Source organism: Rhipicephalus microplus, unplaced genomic scaffold (genome assembly GCF_043290135.1).
Source record: "Rhipicephalus microplus isolate Deutch F79 unplaced genomic scaffold, USDA_Rmic scaffold_71, whole genome shotgun sequence".
In the NCBI taxonomy this organism is placed as follows: domain Eukaryota; kingdom Metazoa; phylum Arthropoda; class Arachnida; order Ixodida; family Ixodidae; genus Rhipicephalus; species Rhipicephalus microplus.
Window position 1 is genome coordinate 1,102,436 of NW_027464644.1, and position 15,517 is coordinate 1,117,952.

At 53.6% G+C, this 15,517-nt stretch overlaps 3 non-coding genes across 3 annotated transcripts; all 3 read left to right on the forward strand.

Moving 5' to 3' along the window:
- Positions 1 to 333: 333 nt before the first annotated feature.
- On the forward strand, positions 334 to 406 carry TRNAS-GCU (transfer RNA serine (anticodon GCU)). The gene has a single exon. It is a non-coding gene; the product is annotated as a tRNA-Ser (tRNA).
- Positions 407 to 4,890: 4,484 nt separating this feature from the next.
- Positions 4,891 to 4,963, forward strand: TRNAS-GCU (transfer RNA serine (anticodon GCU)). Its single transcript has one exon. It is a non-coding gene; the product is annotated as a tRNA-Ser (tRNA).
- A 3,761-nt stretch (positions 4,964 to 8,724) lies between these two features.
- Positions 8,725 to 8,797, forward strand: TRNAS-GCU (transfer RNA serine (anticodon GCU)). The gene has a single exon. It is a non-coding gene; the product is annotated as a tRNA-Ser (tRNA).
- Positions 8,798 to 15,517: the final 6,720 nt, after the last annotated feature.

The following is a 15,517-nucleotide window of genomic DNA, read 5'->3' on the forward strand; positions in this document are numbered from 1 at the left end:
GAAATGTCCTGTTGGTGGTGAGAGTGGAGCACGACTCTTTCCGTGGCGCAATTGGTTAGCGCGATCGACTGTTAACGAAAAGGTTGGAGGTCCGAGCCCACCCGGTGGTGGTCCGGCGCTTTTTTTCCTTTGGGCAGACAGCTCTGAAGAAATGTTCTGACGGTGGTGAGAGTGGAGCACGACTGTCTCCGTGGCGCAATTGGCTAGCGCGATCGGCTGTTAACTGAAAGGTTGGAGGTTCGAGCCCACCCGATGGTGGTGCGGCGCTTCTTTTTCTTTGGGCTGATAGCTCTGAAGAAATGTTCTGACGGTGGTGAGAGTGGAGCATGACTGTCTCCATGGCGCAATTGGATAGCGCGTTCGGCTGCTAACCGAAAGGTTGGGGGTTCGAGCCCTCCCGGGAGAGGTGTGTTGCTTTTTTCTTTGCACTGATAGCTTAGAAGATATGTTCTGATGGTGGTGGAAGTGGAACACGACTGTCTCCGTGGCGCAATTGGCTAGCGCGATCGGCTGTTAACCGAAAGGTTGGAGGTTCGAGCCCTCCTGGGAGTGGTGCGTTGCTTTTTTTCTTTGCGCTTATAGCTCTGAAGATATGTTCTGATGGTGGTGAGAGTGGAGCACGACAGTCTCCGTGGCGTAATTGGCTAGCGCAATGGGCTATTAACCAAAAGGTTGGAGGTTCGAGCCCACCCGGTGGTGGTGCGGCCTTTTTTTTCTTTGAGCTGAAAGCACTGAAGAAATGTTCTGACGGTGGTGAGAGTGGAGCATGACTGTCTCCGTGGCGCAATTGGCTAGCGCGATGGGCTGTTAACGGAAAGGTTGGAGGTTCGAGCCCACCTGGTGGTGGTGTGTTGCTTTTTTCCTTGCGCTGACAGCTTTGAAGATATGTTCTGATGGTGGTGAGAGTGGAGCACGACTGTCTCCGTGGCGTAATTGGCTAGCGCGATGGGCTATTAACCGAAAGGTTGGACGCTCGAGCCCACCCGGTGGTGGTGCGGCGCTTTTTTTCCTTTGGGCTGATAGCTCTGAAGAAATGCTCTGACGGTGGTGAGAGTGGAGCACGACTGTCTCCGTGGCGCAATTGGCTAGCGCGATCGGCTGTTAACTGAAAGGTTGGAGGTTCGAGCCCTCCCGGGAGTGGTGTGTTGCTTTTTTTTTCTTTGGGCTGATAGCTTTGAAGATATGTTCTGATGGTGGTGAGAATGGAGCACGACTGTCTCCGTGGCGTACTTGGCTAGCGCGATGGGCTATTAACCGAAAGGTTGGAGGCTCGAGCCCAACCGGAGGTGGTGCGGCGCTTTTTTTCCTTTGGGCTGATAGCTCCAAATAAATGTTCTGACGGAGGTGAGAGTGGAGCACGACTGTCTCCGTGGCGCAATTGGCTAGCGCGATCGGCTGTTAACTGAAAAGTTGGAGGTTCGAGCCTTCCCGGGAGTGGTGTGTTGCTGTTTTTTCATTGGGCTGATAGCTTTGAAGATATGTTCTGATGGTGGTGAGAGTGGGGCAGGACTGTCTCCGTGGCGCAATTGGCTAGCGCGATCGGCTGGTAACCGAAAGGTTGGAGGTTCGAGCCCACGCGGTGGTGGTGCGGTGCTTTTTTTTCTTTGGGCTGATAGCTTTGAAGAAATGTTCTGATGGTGGGGAGAGCGGAGCATGACTGTCTCCGTGGCGCAATTGGCCAGCGCGATCGGCTGCTAACCAAAAGGTTGGGGGTTCAAGCCCTCCCGGGAGTGGTGTGTTGCTTTTTTCTTTGCGCTAATAGCTTTGAAGATATGTTCTGATGGTGGTGAGAATGGAGCACGACTGTCTCCGTGGCGTAATTGGCTAGCGCGATGGGCTATTAACCGAAAGGTTGGAGGCTTGAGCCCACCCGGAGGTGGTGCGGCGCTTTTTTTTCTTCGGGCTTATAGCTTTGAAGATATGTTGTGATGGTGGTGAGAGTGGAGCACGACTGTCTCCGTGGCGCATTGGCTAGCGCGTAGGGCTGTTAACCGAAAGGTTGGAGGTTGGAGCCCTCCCAGGAGTGGTGTGTTGCTTTTTTTTTCTTTGGGCTGATAGCTTTGAAGATATGTTCTGATGGTGGTGAGAGTGGAGCAGGACTGTCTCCATAGCGCAATTGGCTAGCGCGATCGGCTGTTAACCGAAAGGTTGGAGGTTCGAGCTCACCCGGTGGTGGTGCGGCGCTTTTTTTTCTTTGGGCTGATAGCTCTGAAGAAATGTTCTGACGGTGGTGAGAGTGAAGCACGACTGTCTCCATGGCGCAATTGGCTAGCGCGATTGGTTGTTAACCGAAAGGTTGGAGGTACGAGCCCACCCGGTGGTGGTGCGGCGCTTTTTTTTCTTTGAGCTGATAGCTCAGAAGAAATGTTCTGACGGTGGTGAGTCTGGAGCATGACTGTCTCCGTGGCGCAATTGACTAGCGCGATGGGCTGTTAACCGAAAGGTTGGAGGTTCGAGCCCACCCGATGGTGGTGCGGCGCTTTTTTTTCTTTGGGCTGATAGCTCTGAAGAAATGTTCTGACGGTGGTGAGAGTGGAGCACGACTGTCTCCGTGGCGCAATTGGCTGTTAACTGAAAGGTTGGAGATTCGAGCCCACCCGGTGGTGGGGCGGCACTTTTTTTTATTTGGGCTGATAGCTCTGAAGAAATGTTCTGACGGTGGTGAGAGTGGAGCACGACTGTCTCCGTGGCGCAATTAGCTAGCACGTTCGGCTGTTAACCGAAAAATTGGAGTTTTGAGCCCTCCCGGGAGTGGTGCGGCGCTTTTTTTTTGCGCTGATAGCTTTGGAGAAACGTTCTGACGGTGGTGAGATTGAAGCACGAATGTCTCTGTGGCGCAATTGGCTAGCACGTTCGGCTGTTAACCAAAACATTGGAGTTTGGAGCCCTCCCGGGAGTGGTGTGTCGCTTTTTTCTTTGCGCTGATAGCTTTGGAGATATGTCCTGATGGTGGTGAGAGTGGAGCACGACTGTCTCCGTGGCGCAATTGGCTAGCGCGATCGGCTCTTAACCGAAAGGTTGGAGGTTCGAGTCCACCCGGTGGTGGTGCAGCGCTTCTTTTTCTTTGGACTGGTAGCTCTGAAGAAATGTTCTGACGGGGGTGAGAGTGGAGCACGACTGTCTCCGTGGCACAATTGGCTGGCGCGATCGGCTGTTAACCGAAAGGTAGGAGGTTCGAGCCCACCTGTTGGTGGTGCGGCGCTATTTTTTTCTTTGGGCTGATAGCTTTGAAGATATGTTCTGATGGTGGTGAGAGTGGAGCAGGACTGTCTCCGTGGCGCAATTGGCTAGCGCGATCGGCTGCTAACCGAAAGGTTGGAGGTTCGAGCCCACCCGATGGTGGTGCGGCGCTTTTTTTTCTTTGGGCTGATAGCTTTGAAGAAATGTTCTGATGGTGGTGAGAGTGGAGCATGACTGTCTCCGTGGCGCAATTGGCTAGCGAAATCGGCTGTTAACCGAAAGGTTGGAGTTTCGAGCCCTCTCGGGAGTGGTGTGTTGCATTTTTCTTTGCGCTGATAGCTTTGAAGATATGTTCTGTTGGTGGTGAGAGTGTAGCACGACTCTCTCCGTGGCGCAATTGGCTAGCGCGATCGGCTGTTATCGAAAAGGTTGGAGGTTCGAACCTACCCGGTGGTGGTGCGGGCTTTTTTTTCTATGGGCTGATAGCTTTGAAGATTTGTTCTGATGCTGGTGAGAGTGGAGCAGGACTGTCTCCGTGGCGCAATTGGCTAGCGCGATCGGCTGTTAACCGAAAGGTTGGAGGTTCGAACCCACCCGGTGGTGGTGCGGCGCTTTTTTTCTTTGGGCTGATAGCTTTGAAGATATGTTCTGGTGGTGGTGGGAGTGGAGCACGACTGTCTCCGTGGCGCAATTGGCTAGCGCGATCGGCTGTTAACCGAAAGGTTGGAGGTTCGAGCCCTCCCGGGAGTGGTGGGTTGCTTTTTTTTTCTTTGCGCTGATAGCTTTGAAGATATGTTCTGATGGTGGTGAGATTGGAGCACGACTATCTCCGTGGCGTAATTGGCTAGCGCGATGGGCTATTAACCGAAAGGTTGGAGGTTCGAGCCCACCCGGTGGTGGTGCGGCGCTTTTTTTGGGGGGGCTGATAGCTCTGAAGAAATGTTCTGACGATGGTGAGAGTGGAGCATGACTGTCTCCGTGGCGCAATTGGCTAGCGCGATGGGCTGTTAACCGAAAGGCTGGAGGTTCGAGCCCACCCGATGGTGGTGCGGCGCTTTTTTTTCGTTGGGCTGATAGCTCTGAAGAAATGTTCTGACGGTGGTGAGAGTGGAGCATGACTGTCTCCGTGGCGCAATTGGCTAGCGCGATCGGCTTTTAACCGAAAGGTTCGAGGTTCAAGCCCTCCCGGGAGTGGTGTGTTGCTTTTTCATTGCGCTGAGAGCTTTGAAGATATGTCCTGTTGGTGGTGAGAGTGGAGCACGACTCTTTCCGTGGCGCAATTGGTTAGCGCGATCGACTGTTAACGAAAAGTTTGGAGGTCCGAGCCCACATGGTGGTGGTCCGGCGCTTTTTTTCCTTTGGGCTGACAGCTCTGAAGAAATGTCCTGTTGGTGGTGAGAGTGGAGCACGACTCTTTCCGTGGCGCAATTGGTTAGCGCGATCGACTGTTAACGAAAAGGTTGGAGGTCCGAGCCCACCCGGTGGTGGTCCGGCGCTTTTTTTCCTTTGGGCAGACAGCTCTGAAGAAATGTTCTGACGGTGGTGAGAGTGGAGCACGACTGTCTCCGTGGCGCAATTGGCTAGCGCGATCGGCTGTTAACTGAAAGGTTGGAGGTTCGAGCCCACCCGATGGTGGTGCGGCGCTTCTTTTTCTTTGGGCTGATAGCTCTGAAGAAATGTTCTGACGGTGGTGAGAGTGGAGCATGACTGTCTCCATGGCGCAATTGGATAGCGCGTTCGGCTGCTAACCGAAAGGTTGGGGGTTCGAGCCCTCCCGGGAGAGGTGTGTTGCTTTTTTCTTTGCACTGATAGCTTAGAAGATATGTTCTGATGGTGGTGGAAGTGGAACACGACTGTCTCCGTGGCGCAATTGGCTAGCGCGATCGGCTGTTAACCGAAAGGTTGGAGGTTCGAGCCCTCCTGGGAGTGGTGCGTTGCTTTTTTTCTTTGCGCTTATAGCTCTGAAGATATGTTCTGATGGTGGTGAGAGTGGAGCACGACAGTCTCCGTGGCGTAATTGGCTAGCGCAATGGGCTATTAACCAAAAGGTTGGAGGTTCGAGCCCACCCGGTGGTTGTGCGGCCTTTTTTTTCTTTGAGCTGAAAGCACTGAAGAAATGTTCTGACGGTGGTGAGAGTGGAGCATGACTGTCTCCGTGGCGCAATTGGCTAGCGCGATGGGCTGTTAACGGAAAGGTTGGAGGTTCGAGCCCACCTGGTGGTGGTGTGTTGCTTTTTTCCTTGCGCTGACAGCTTTGAAGATATGTTCTGATGGTGGTGAGAGTGGAGCACGACTGTCTCCGTGGCGTAATTGGCTAGCGCGATGGGCTATTAACCGAAAGGTTGGACGCTCGAGCCCACCCGGTGGTGGTGCGGCGCTTTTTTTCCTTTGGGCTGATAGCTCTGAAGAAATGCTCTGACGGTGGTGAGAGTGGAGCACGACTGTCTCCGTGGCGCAATTGGCTAGCGCGATCGGCTGTTAACTGAAAGGTTGGAGGTTCGAGCCCTCCCGGGAGTGGTGTGTTGCTTTTTTTTCTTTGGGCTGATAGATTTGAAGATATGTTCTGATGGTGGTGAGAATGGAGCACGACTGTCTCCGTGGCGTACTTGGCTAGCGCGATGGGCTATTAACCGAAAGGTTGGAGGCTCGAGCCCAACCGGAGGTGGTGCGGCGCTTTTTTTCCTTTGGGCTGATAGCTCCGAATAAATGTTCTGACGGAGGTGAGAGTGGAGCACGACTGTCTCCGTGGCGCAATTGGCTAGCGCGATCGGCTGTTAACTGAAAAGTTGGAGGTTCGAGCCTTCCCGGGAGTGGTGTGTTGCTGTTTTTTCATTGGGCTGATAGCTTTGAAGATATGTTCTGATGGTGGTGAGAGTGGGGCAGGACTGTCTCCGTGGCGCAATTGGCTAGCGCGATCGGCTGGTAACCGAAAGGTTGGAGGTTCGAGCCCACGCGGTGGTGGTGCGGTGCTTTTTTTTCTTTGGGCTGATAGCTTTGAAGAAATGTTCTGATGGTGGGGAGAGCGGAGCATGACTGTCTCCGTGGCGCAATTGGCTAGCGCGATCGGCTGTTAACCGAAAGGTTGGAGGTTCGAGCCCTCCTGGGAGTGGTGCGTTGCTTTTTTTCTTTGCGCTTATAGCTCTGAAGATATGTTCTGATGGTGGTGAGAGTGGAGCACGACAGTCTCCGTGGCGTAATTGGCTAGCGCAATGGGCTATTAACCAAAAGGTTGGAGGTTCGAGCCCACCCGGTGGTGGTGCGGCCTTTTTTTTCTTTGAGCTGAAAGCACTGAAGAAATGATCTGACGGTGGTGAGAGTGGAGCATGACTGTCTCCGTGGCGCAATTGGCTAGCGCGATGGGCTGTTAACGGAAAGGTTGGAGGTTCGAGCCCACCTGGTGGTGGTGTGTTGCTTTTTTCCTTGCGCTGACAGCTTTGAAGATATGTTCTGATGGTGGTGAGAGTGGAGCACGACTGTCTCCGTGGCGTAATTGGCTAGCGCGATGGGCTATTAACCGAAAGGTTGGACGCTCGAGCCCACCCGGTGGTGGTGCGGCGCTTTTTTTCCTTTGGGCTGATAGCTCTGAAGAAATGCTCTGACGGTGGTGAGAGTGGAGCACGACTGTCTCCGTGGCGCAATTGGCTAGCGCGATCGGCTGTTAACTGAAAGGTTGGAGGTTCGAGCCCTCCCGGGAGTGGTGTGTTGCTTTTTTTTCTTTGGGCTGATAGCTTTGAAGATATGTTCTGATGGTGGTGAGAATGGAGCACGACTGTCTCCGTGGCGTACTTGGCTAGCGCGATGGGCTATTAACCGAAAGGTTGGACGCTCGAGGCCACCCGGTGGTGGTGCGGCGCTTTTTTTCCTTTGGGCTGATAGCTCTGAAGAAATGCTCTGACGGTGGTGAGAGTGGAGCACGACTGTCTCCGTGGCGCAATTGGCTAGCGCGATCGGCTGTTAACTGAAAGGTTGGAGGTTCGAGCCCTCCCGAGAGTGGTGTGTTGCTTTTTTTTCTTTGGGCTGATAGCTTTGAAGATATGTTCTGATGGTGGTGAGAATGGAGCACGACTGTCTCCGTGGCGTACTTGGCTAGCGCGATGGGCTATTAACCGAAAGGTTGGAGGCTCGAGCCCAACCGGAGGTGGTGCGGCGCTTTTTTTCCTTTGGGCTGATAGCTCCGAATAAATGTTCTGACGGAGGTGAGAGTGGAGCACGACTGTCTCCGTGGCGCAATTGGCTAGCGCGATCGGCTGTTAACTGAAAAGTTGGAGGTTCGAGCCTTCCCGGGAGTGGTGTGTTGCTGTTTTTTCATTGGGCTGATAGCTTTGAAGATATGTTCTGATGGTGGTGAGAGTGGGGCAGGACTGTCTCCGTGGCGCAATTGGCTAGCGCGATCGGCTGGTAACCGAAAGGTTGGAGGTTCGAGCCCACGCGGTGGTGGTGCGGTGCTTTTTTTTCTTTGGGCTGATAGCTTTGAAGAAATGTTCTGATGGTGGGGAGAGCGGAGCATGACTGTCTCCGTGGCGCAATTGGCTAGCGCGATCGGCTGTTAACCGAAAGGTTGGAGGTTCGAGCCCTCCTGGGAGTGGTGCGTTGCTTTTTTTCTTTGCGCTTATAGCTCTGAAGATATGTTCTGATGGTGGTGGGAGTGGAGCACGACTGTCTCCGTGGCGCAATTGGCTAGCGCGATCGGCTGTTAACCGAAAGGTTGGAGGTTCGAGCCCTCCCGGGAGTGGTGGGTTGCTTTTTTTTTCTTTGCGCTGATAGCTTTGAAGATATGTTCTGATGGTGGTGAGATTGGAGCACGACTATCTCCGTGGCGTAATTGGCTAGCGCGATGGGCTATTAACCGAAAGGTTGGAGGTTCGAGCCCACCCGGTGGTGGTGCGGCGCTTTTTTTGGGGGGGCTGATAGCTCTGAAGAAATGTTCTGACGATGGTGAGAGTGGAGCATGACTGTCTCCGTGGCGCAATTGGCTAGCGCGATGGGCTTTTAACCGAAAGGTTCGAGGTTCAAGCCCTCCCGGGAGTGGTGTGTTGCTTTTTCATTGCGCTGAGAGCTTTGAAGATATGTCCTGTTGGTGGTGAGAGTGGAGCACGACTCTTTCCGTGGCGCAATTGGTTAGCGCGATCGACTGTTAACGAAAAGTTTGGAGGTCCGAGCCCACATGGTGGTGGTCCGGCGCTTTTTTTCCTTTGGGCTGACAGCTCTGAAGAAATGTCTTGTTGGTGGTGAGAGTGGAGCACGACTCTTTCCGTGGCGCAATTGGTTAGCGCGATCGACTGTTAACGAAAAGGTTGGAGGTCCGAGCCCACCCGGTGGTGGTCCGGCGCTTTTTTTCCTTTGGGCAGACAGCTCTGAAGAAATGTTCTGACGGTGGTGAGAGTGGAGCACGACTGTCTCCGTGGCGCAATTGGCTAGCGCGATCGGCTGTTAACTGAAAGGTTGGAGGTTCGAGCCCACCCGATGGTGGTGCGGCGCTTCTTTTTCTTTGGGCTGATAGCTCTGAAGAAATGTTCTGACGGTGGTGAGAGTGGAGCATGACTGTCTCCATGGCGCAATTGGATAGCGCGTTCGGCTGCTAACCGAAAGGTTGGGGGTTCGAGCCCTCCCGGGAGAGGTGTGTTGCTTTTTTCTTTGCACTGATAGCTTAGAAGATATGTTCTGATGGTGGTGGAAGTGGAACACGACTGTCTCCGTGGCGCAATTGGCTAGCGCGATCGGCTGTTAACCGAAAGGTTGGAGGTTCGAGCCCTCCTGGGAGTGGTGCGTTGCTTTTTTTCTTTGCGCTTATAGCTCTGAAGATATGTTCTGATGGTGGTGAGAGTGGAGCACGACAGTCTCCGTGGCGTAATTGGCTAGCGCAATGGGCTATTAACCAAAAGGTTGGAGGTTCGAGCCCACCCGGTGGTGGTGCGGCCTTTTTTTTCTTTGAGCTGAAAGCACTGAAGAAATGTTCTGACGGTGGTGAGAGTGGAGCATGACTGTCTCCGTGGCGCAATTGGCTAGCGCGATGGGCTGTTAACGGAAAGGTTGGAGGTTCGAGCCCACCTGGTGGTGGTGTGTTGCTTTTTTCCTTGCGCTGACAGCTTTGAAGATATGTTCTGATGGTGGTGAGAGTGGAGCACGACTGTCTCCGTGGCGTAATTGGCTAGCGCGATGGGCTATTAACCGAAAGGTTGGACGCTCGAGCCCACCCGGTGGTGGTGCGGCGCTTTTTTTCCTTTGGGCTGATAGCTCTGAAGAAATGCTCTGACGGTGGTGAGAGTGGAGCACGACTGTCTCCGTGGCGCAATTGGCTAGCGCGATCGGCTGTTAACTGAAAGGTTGGAGGTTCGAGCCCTCCCGGGAGTGGTGTGTTGCTTTTTTTTCTTTGGGCTGATAGCTTTGAAGATATGTTCTGATGGTGGTGAGAATGGAGCACGACTGTCTCCGTGGCGTACTTGGCTAGCGCGATGGGCTATTAACCGAAAGGTTGGAGGCTCGAGCCCAACCGGAGGTGGTGCGGCGCTTTTTTTCCTTTGGGCTGATAGCTCCGAATAAATGTTCTGACGGAGGTGAGAGTGGAGCACGACTGTCTCCGTGGCGCAATTGGCTAGCGCGATCGGCTGTTAACTGAAAAGTTGGAGGTTCGAGCCTTCCCGGGAGTGGTGTGTTGCTGTTTTTTCATTGGGCTGATAGCTTTGAAGATATGTTCTGATGGTGGTGAGAATGGAGCACGACTGTCTCCGTGGCGTAATTGGCTAGCGCGATGGGCTGTTAACCGAAAGGTTGGAGGTTCGAGCTCACCCGGTGGTGGTGCGGCGCTTTTTTTTCTTTGGGCTGATAGCTCTGAAGAAATGTTCTGACGGTGGTGAGAGTGAAGCACGACTGTCTCCGTGGCGCAATTGGCTAGCGCGATTGGTTGTTAACCGAAAGGTTGGAGGTACGAGCCCACCCGGTGGTGGTGCGGCGCTTTTTTTTCTTTGAGCTGATAGCTCAGAAGAAATGTTCTGACGGTGGTGAGCCTGGAGCATGACTGTCTCCGTGGCGCAATTGACTAGCGCGATGGGCTGTTAACCGAAAGGTTGGAGGTTCGAGCCCACCCGATGGTGGTGCGGCGCTTTTTTTTCTTTGGGCTGATAGCTCTGAAGAAATGTTCTGACGGTGGTGAGAGTGGAGCACGACTGTCTCCGTGGCGCAATTGGCTGTTAACTGAAAGGTTGGAGATTCGAGCCCACCCGGTGGTGGGGCGGCACTTTTTTTTATTTGGGCTGATAGCTCTGAAGAAATGTTCTGACGGTGGTGAGAGTGGAGCACGACTGTCTCCGTGGCGCAATTGGCTAGCACGTTCGGCTGTTAACCGAAAAATTGGAGTTTCGAGCCCTCCCGGGAGTGGTGCGGCGCTTTTTTTTTGCGCTGATAGCTTTGGAGAAATGTTCTGACGGTGGTGAGATTGAAGCACGACTGTCTCTGTGGCGCAATTGGCTAGCACGTTCGGCTGTTAACCAAAACATTGGAGTTTGGAGCCCTCCCGGGAGTGGTGTGTCGCTTTTTTCTTTACGCTGATAGCTTTGGAGATATGTCCTGATGGTGGTGAGAGTGGAGCACGACTGTCTCCGTGGCGCAATTGGCTAGCGCGATCGGCTCTTAACCGAAAGGTTGGAGGTTCGAGTCCACCCGGTGGTGGTGCAGCGCTTCTTTTTCTTTGGACTGGTAGCTCTGAAGAAATGTTCTGACGGGGGTGACAGTGGAGCACGACTGTCTCCGTGGCACAATTGGCTGGCGCGATCGGCTGTTAACCGAAAGGTAGGAGGTTCGAGCCCACCTGTTGGTGGTGCGGCGCTTTTTTTTTCTTTGGGCTGATAGCTTTGAAGATATGTTCTGATGGTGGTGAGAGTGGAGCAGGACTGTCTCCGTGGCGCAATTGGCTAGCGCGATCGGCTGCTAACCGAAAGGTTGGAGGTTCGAGCCCACCCGATGGTGGTGCGGCGCTTTTTTTTCTTTGGGCTGATAGCTTTGAAGAAATGTTCTGATGGTGGTGAGAGTGGAGCATGACTGTCTCCGTGGCGCAATTGGCTAGCGCGATTGGCTGTTATCGAAAAGGTTGGAGGTTCGAACCTACCCGGTGGTGGTGCGGGCTTTTTTTTCTATGGGCTGATAGCTTTGAAGATTTGTTCTGATGGTGGTGAGAGTGGGGCAGGACTGTCTCCGTGGCGCAATTGGCTAGCGCGATCGGCTGTTAACCGAAAGGTTGGAGGTTCGAGCCCTCCTGGGAGTGGTGTGTTGCTTTTTTTTCTTTGCGCTTATAGCTCTGAAGATATGTTCTGATGGTGGTGAGAGTGGAGTACGACAGTCTCCGTGGCGTAATTGGCTAGCGCAATGGGCTATTAACCAAAAGGTTGGAGGTTCGAGCCCACCCGGTGGTGGTGCGGCGCTTTTTTTTCTTTGAGCTGAAAGCACTGAAGAAATGTTCTGACGGTGGTGAGAGTGGAGCATGACTGTCTCCGTGGCGCAATTGGCTAGCGCGATGGGCTGTTAACGGAAAGGTTGGAGGTTCGAGCCCACCTGGTGGTGGTGTGTTGCTTTTTTCCTTGCGCTGACAGCTTTGAAGATATGTTCTGATGGTGGTGAGAGTGGAGCACGACTGTCTCCGTGGCGTAATTGGCTAGCGCGATGGGCTATTAACCGAAAGGTTTGACGCTCGAGCCCACCCGGTGGTGGTGCGGCGCTTTTTTTCCTTTGGGCTGATAGCTCTGAAGAAATGCTCTGACGGTGGTGAGAGTGGAGCACGACTGTCTCCGTGGCGCAATTGGCTAGCGCGATTGGCTGTTAACTGAAAGTTTGGAGGTTCGAGCGCTCCCGAAGTGGTATGTTGCTTTTTTTTCTTTGCACTGATAGCTTTGAAGATATGTTCTGATGGTGGTGAGAGTGGAGCACGACTGTCTCCGTGGCCCATTTGGCTAGCGCGATCGGCTGTTAACCGAAAGGTTGGAGGTTCGAGCCCACCCGGTGGAGGTGCGTCGCTTTTTTTCTTTGGGCTGATAGCTTTGAAGGTATGTTCTGATGGTGGTGGGAGTGGAGCACGAATGTCTCCGTGGCGCAATTGGCTAGCGCGACCGGCTGTTAACCGAAAGGTTGTAGGTTCGAGCCCTCCTGGTGGTCGTGCGGCGCTTTTTTTTCTTTGGGCTGATAGCTCTGAAGAAATGTTCTGACGGTGGTGAGAGTGGAGCACGGCTGTCTGCGTGGCACAATCGGCTAGCCCGTTCGGCTGTTAACCGAAAGGTTAGAGGTTCGAGCCCTCCCGGTGGTGGTGCGGCGCTTTTTTTCTTTGGGATGATAGCTCTGAAGAAATGTTTTGACGGTGGTGAGAGTGGAGCACGACTGTCTCCATGGCGCAATTGGCTAGCGCGATCGGTTGTTAAACGAAAGGTTGGAGGTTCGAGCCCACCCGATGGTGGTGCGGCGCTTTTTTTTCGTTGGGCTGATAGCTCTGAAGAAATGTTCTGACGGTGGTGAGAGTGAGCATGACTGTCTCCGTGGCGCAATTTGCTAGCGCGATCCGCTGTTAACCGAAAGGTTCGAAGTTCAAGCCCTCCCGGGAGTGGTGTGTTGCTTTTTCATTGCGCTGAGAGCTTTGAAGATATGTTCTGTTGGTGGTGAGAGTGGAGCACGACTTATTCCGTGGCGCTATTGGCTAGCGCGATCGACTGTTAAAAAAAAGGTTGGAGGTCCGAGCCCACCCGGTGGTGGTCCGGCGCTTTTTTTCCTTTGGGCTGACAGCTCTGAAGAAATGTTCTGACGGTGGTGAGAGTGGAGCACGCCTGTCTCCGTGGCGCAATTGGCTCGAGCGATCGGCTATTAACCGAAAGGCTGTAGGTACGAGCCCACCTGGTGGGGGTGCGCCGCTTTTTTTTCTTTGGGCTGATAGCTTTGAAGATATGTTCTGATGGTGGTGAGAGTAGACCAGGACTGTCTCCGTGGCGCAATTGGCTCACGCGATCGGCTGTTAACCGAAAGGTTGGAGGTTCGAGCCCACCCAGTGGGGGTGCGCCGCTTTTTTTTCTTTGGGCTGATAGCTTTGAAGATATGTTCTGATGGTGGGGAGAGTGGAGCAGGACTGTCTCCGTGGCGCAAATGGCTAGCGCGATCGGCTGTTAACCGAAAGGTTGGAGGTTCGAGCCCACTCGGTGGTGGTGCGGCGCTTTTTTTTCTTTGGGCTGATAAATTTGAAGATATGTTCTGATGGTGGTGAGAGTGGAGCACGACTGTCTCCGTGGCGTAATTGGCTAGCGCGATGGGCTATTAACCGAAAGGTTAGAGGTTCGAGCCCACCCTGTGGTGGTGCGGCGCTTTTTTTTTCTTTGGGCTGATAGCTCTGAAGAAATGTTCTGACGGTGGTGGGAGTGGAGCATGACTGTCTCCGTGGCGATATCGGCTAGCGCGATGGGCTGTTAACCGAAAGGCTGGAGGTTTGAGCCCACCCGATGGTGGTGCGGCGCTTTTTTTCTTTGGGCTGATAGCTCTGAAGAAAAGTTCTGACGGTGGTGAGAGTGAAGCACGACTGTCTCCGTGGCGCAGTTGGCTAGCGCGATCGGCTGTTAACCGAAAGGTTGGAGGTTCGAGCCCACCCGGTGGTGGTGCGGCGCTTCTTTTTCTTTGGGCTGATAGCTCTGAAGAAATGTTCTGATGGTGGTGAGAGTGAAGCAGGACTGTCTCTGTGGCGCAATTGGCTAGCGCGATCGGCTGTTAACCGAAATGTTGGAGGTTCGAGCCCACCCGATGGTGGTGCGGCGCTTTTTTTTCTTTGGGCTGATAGCTTTGAAGATATGTTCTGACGGAGGTGAGAGTGGAGCATGACTGTCTCCGTGGCGCAATTGGCTCGCGCGATCGGCTGTTAACCGAAAGGTTGGAGAATCGAGCCCACCAGGGGGGGGGGTGCGGCGCTTTTTTTGGGGGGGGGCTGATAGCTCTGAAGAAATGTTCTGACGGGGGTGAGAGTGGAGCATGACTGTCTCCGTGGCGCAATCGGCTAGCGCGATGGGCTGTTAACCGAAAGGCTGGAGGTTCGAGCCCTCCCGGGATTGGTGTGTTGCTTTTTTTTCTTTGAGCTGATAGCTTTGAAGATAAGTTTTAATGGTGGTGAGAGTGGAGCAGGACTGTTTCCGTGGCGCAATTGGCTAGCGCGATAGGCTGTTAACCGAAAGGTTGAAGGTTCGAGCCCACCCGGTGGTGGTGCGGCGCTTCTTTTTCTTTGGGCTGATAGCTCTGAAGAAATGTTCTGAGGGTGGTGAGAGTGAAGCAGGACTGTCTCCGTAGCGCAATTGGCTAGCGCGATCGGCTGTTAACCGAAATGTTGGAGGTTCGAGCCCACCCGATGGTGGTGCGGCGCTTTTTTTTCTTTGGGCTGATAGCTTTGAAGATATATTCTGATGGTGGTGAGAGTAGAGCAGGACTGTCTCCGTGGCGCAATTGGCTCGCGCGATCGGCTGTTAACCGAAAGGTTGGAGAATCGAGCCCACCAGGGGGGGGGGGGGGTGCGGCGCTTTTTTTTGGGCTGATAGCTCTGAAGAAATGTTCTGACGGTGGTGAGAGTGGAGCATGACTGTCTCTGTGGCGCAATTGGCTAGCGCGATGGGCTGTTAATTGAAAGGCTGGAGGTTCGAGCCCTCCCGGGATTGGTGTGTTGCTTTTTTTTCTTTGAGCTGATAGCTTTGAAGATAAGTTTTAATGGTGGTGAGAGTGGAGCAGGACTGTTTCCGTGGCGCAATTGGCTAGCGCGATCGGCTGTTAACCGAAACGTTGGAGGTTAAAGCCCACGCGGTGGTGGTGCGGTGCTTTTTTTTCTTTGGGTTGATAGTTTTGAAGATATGTTGGGATGTTGGTGATAGTGAAGCACGACTGTCTCCGTGGCGCAATTGGCTAGTGCGATGAGCTTTTAACGGAAAGGTTCGAGGTTCGAGCCCTCCCGGGAGTGGTGTGTTGCTTTTTCTTTGCGCTGATAGCTTTGAAGATATGTCCTGATGGTGGTGAGAGTGGAGCACGACTGTCTCCGTGGTGCAATTGGCTAGCGCGATCGGCTGTTAACCGAAACGTTGGAGGTTCGAGCCCACCCGGTGGTGGTGCGGCGCTTCTTTTTCTTTGGGCTGATAGCTCTGAAGAAATGTTCTGATGGTGGTGAGAGTGAAGCAGGACTGTCTCCGTGGCGCAATTGGCTAGCGCGATCGGCTGTTAACCGTAATGTTGGAGGTTCGAGCCCACCCGATGGTGGTGCGGCGCTTTTTTTTCTTTGGGCTGATAGCTTTGAAGATATGTTCTGATGGTGGTGAGAGTAGAGCAGGACTGTCTCCGTGGCGCAATT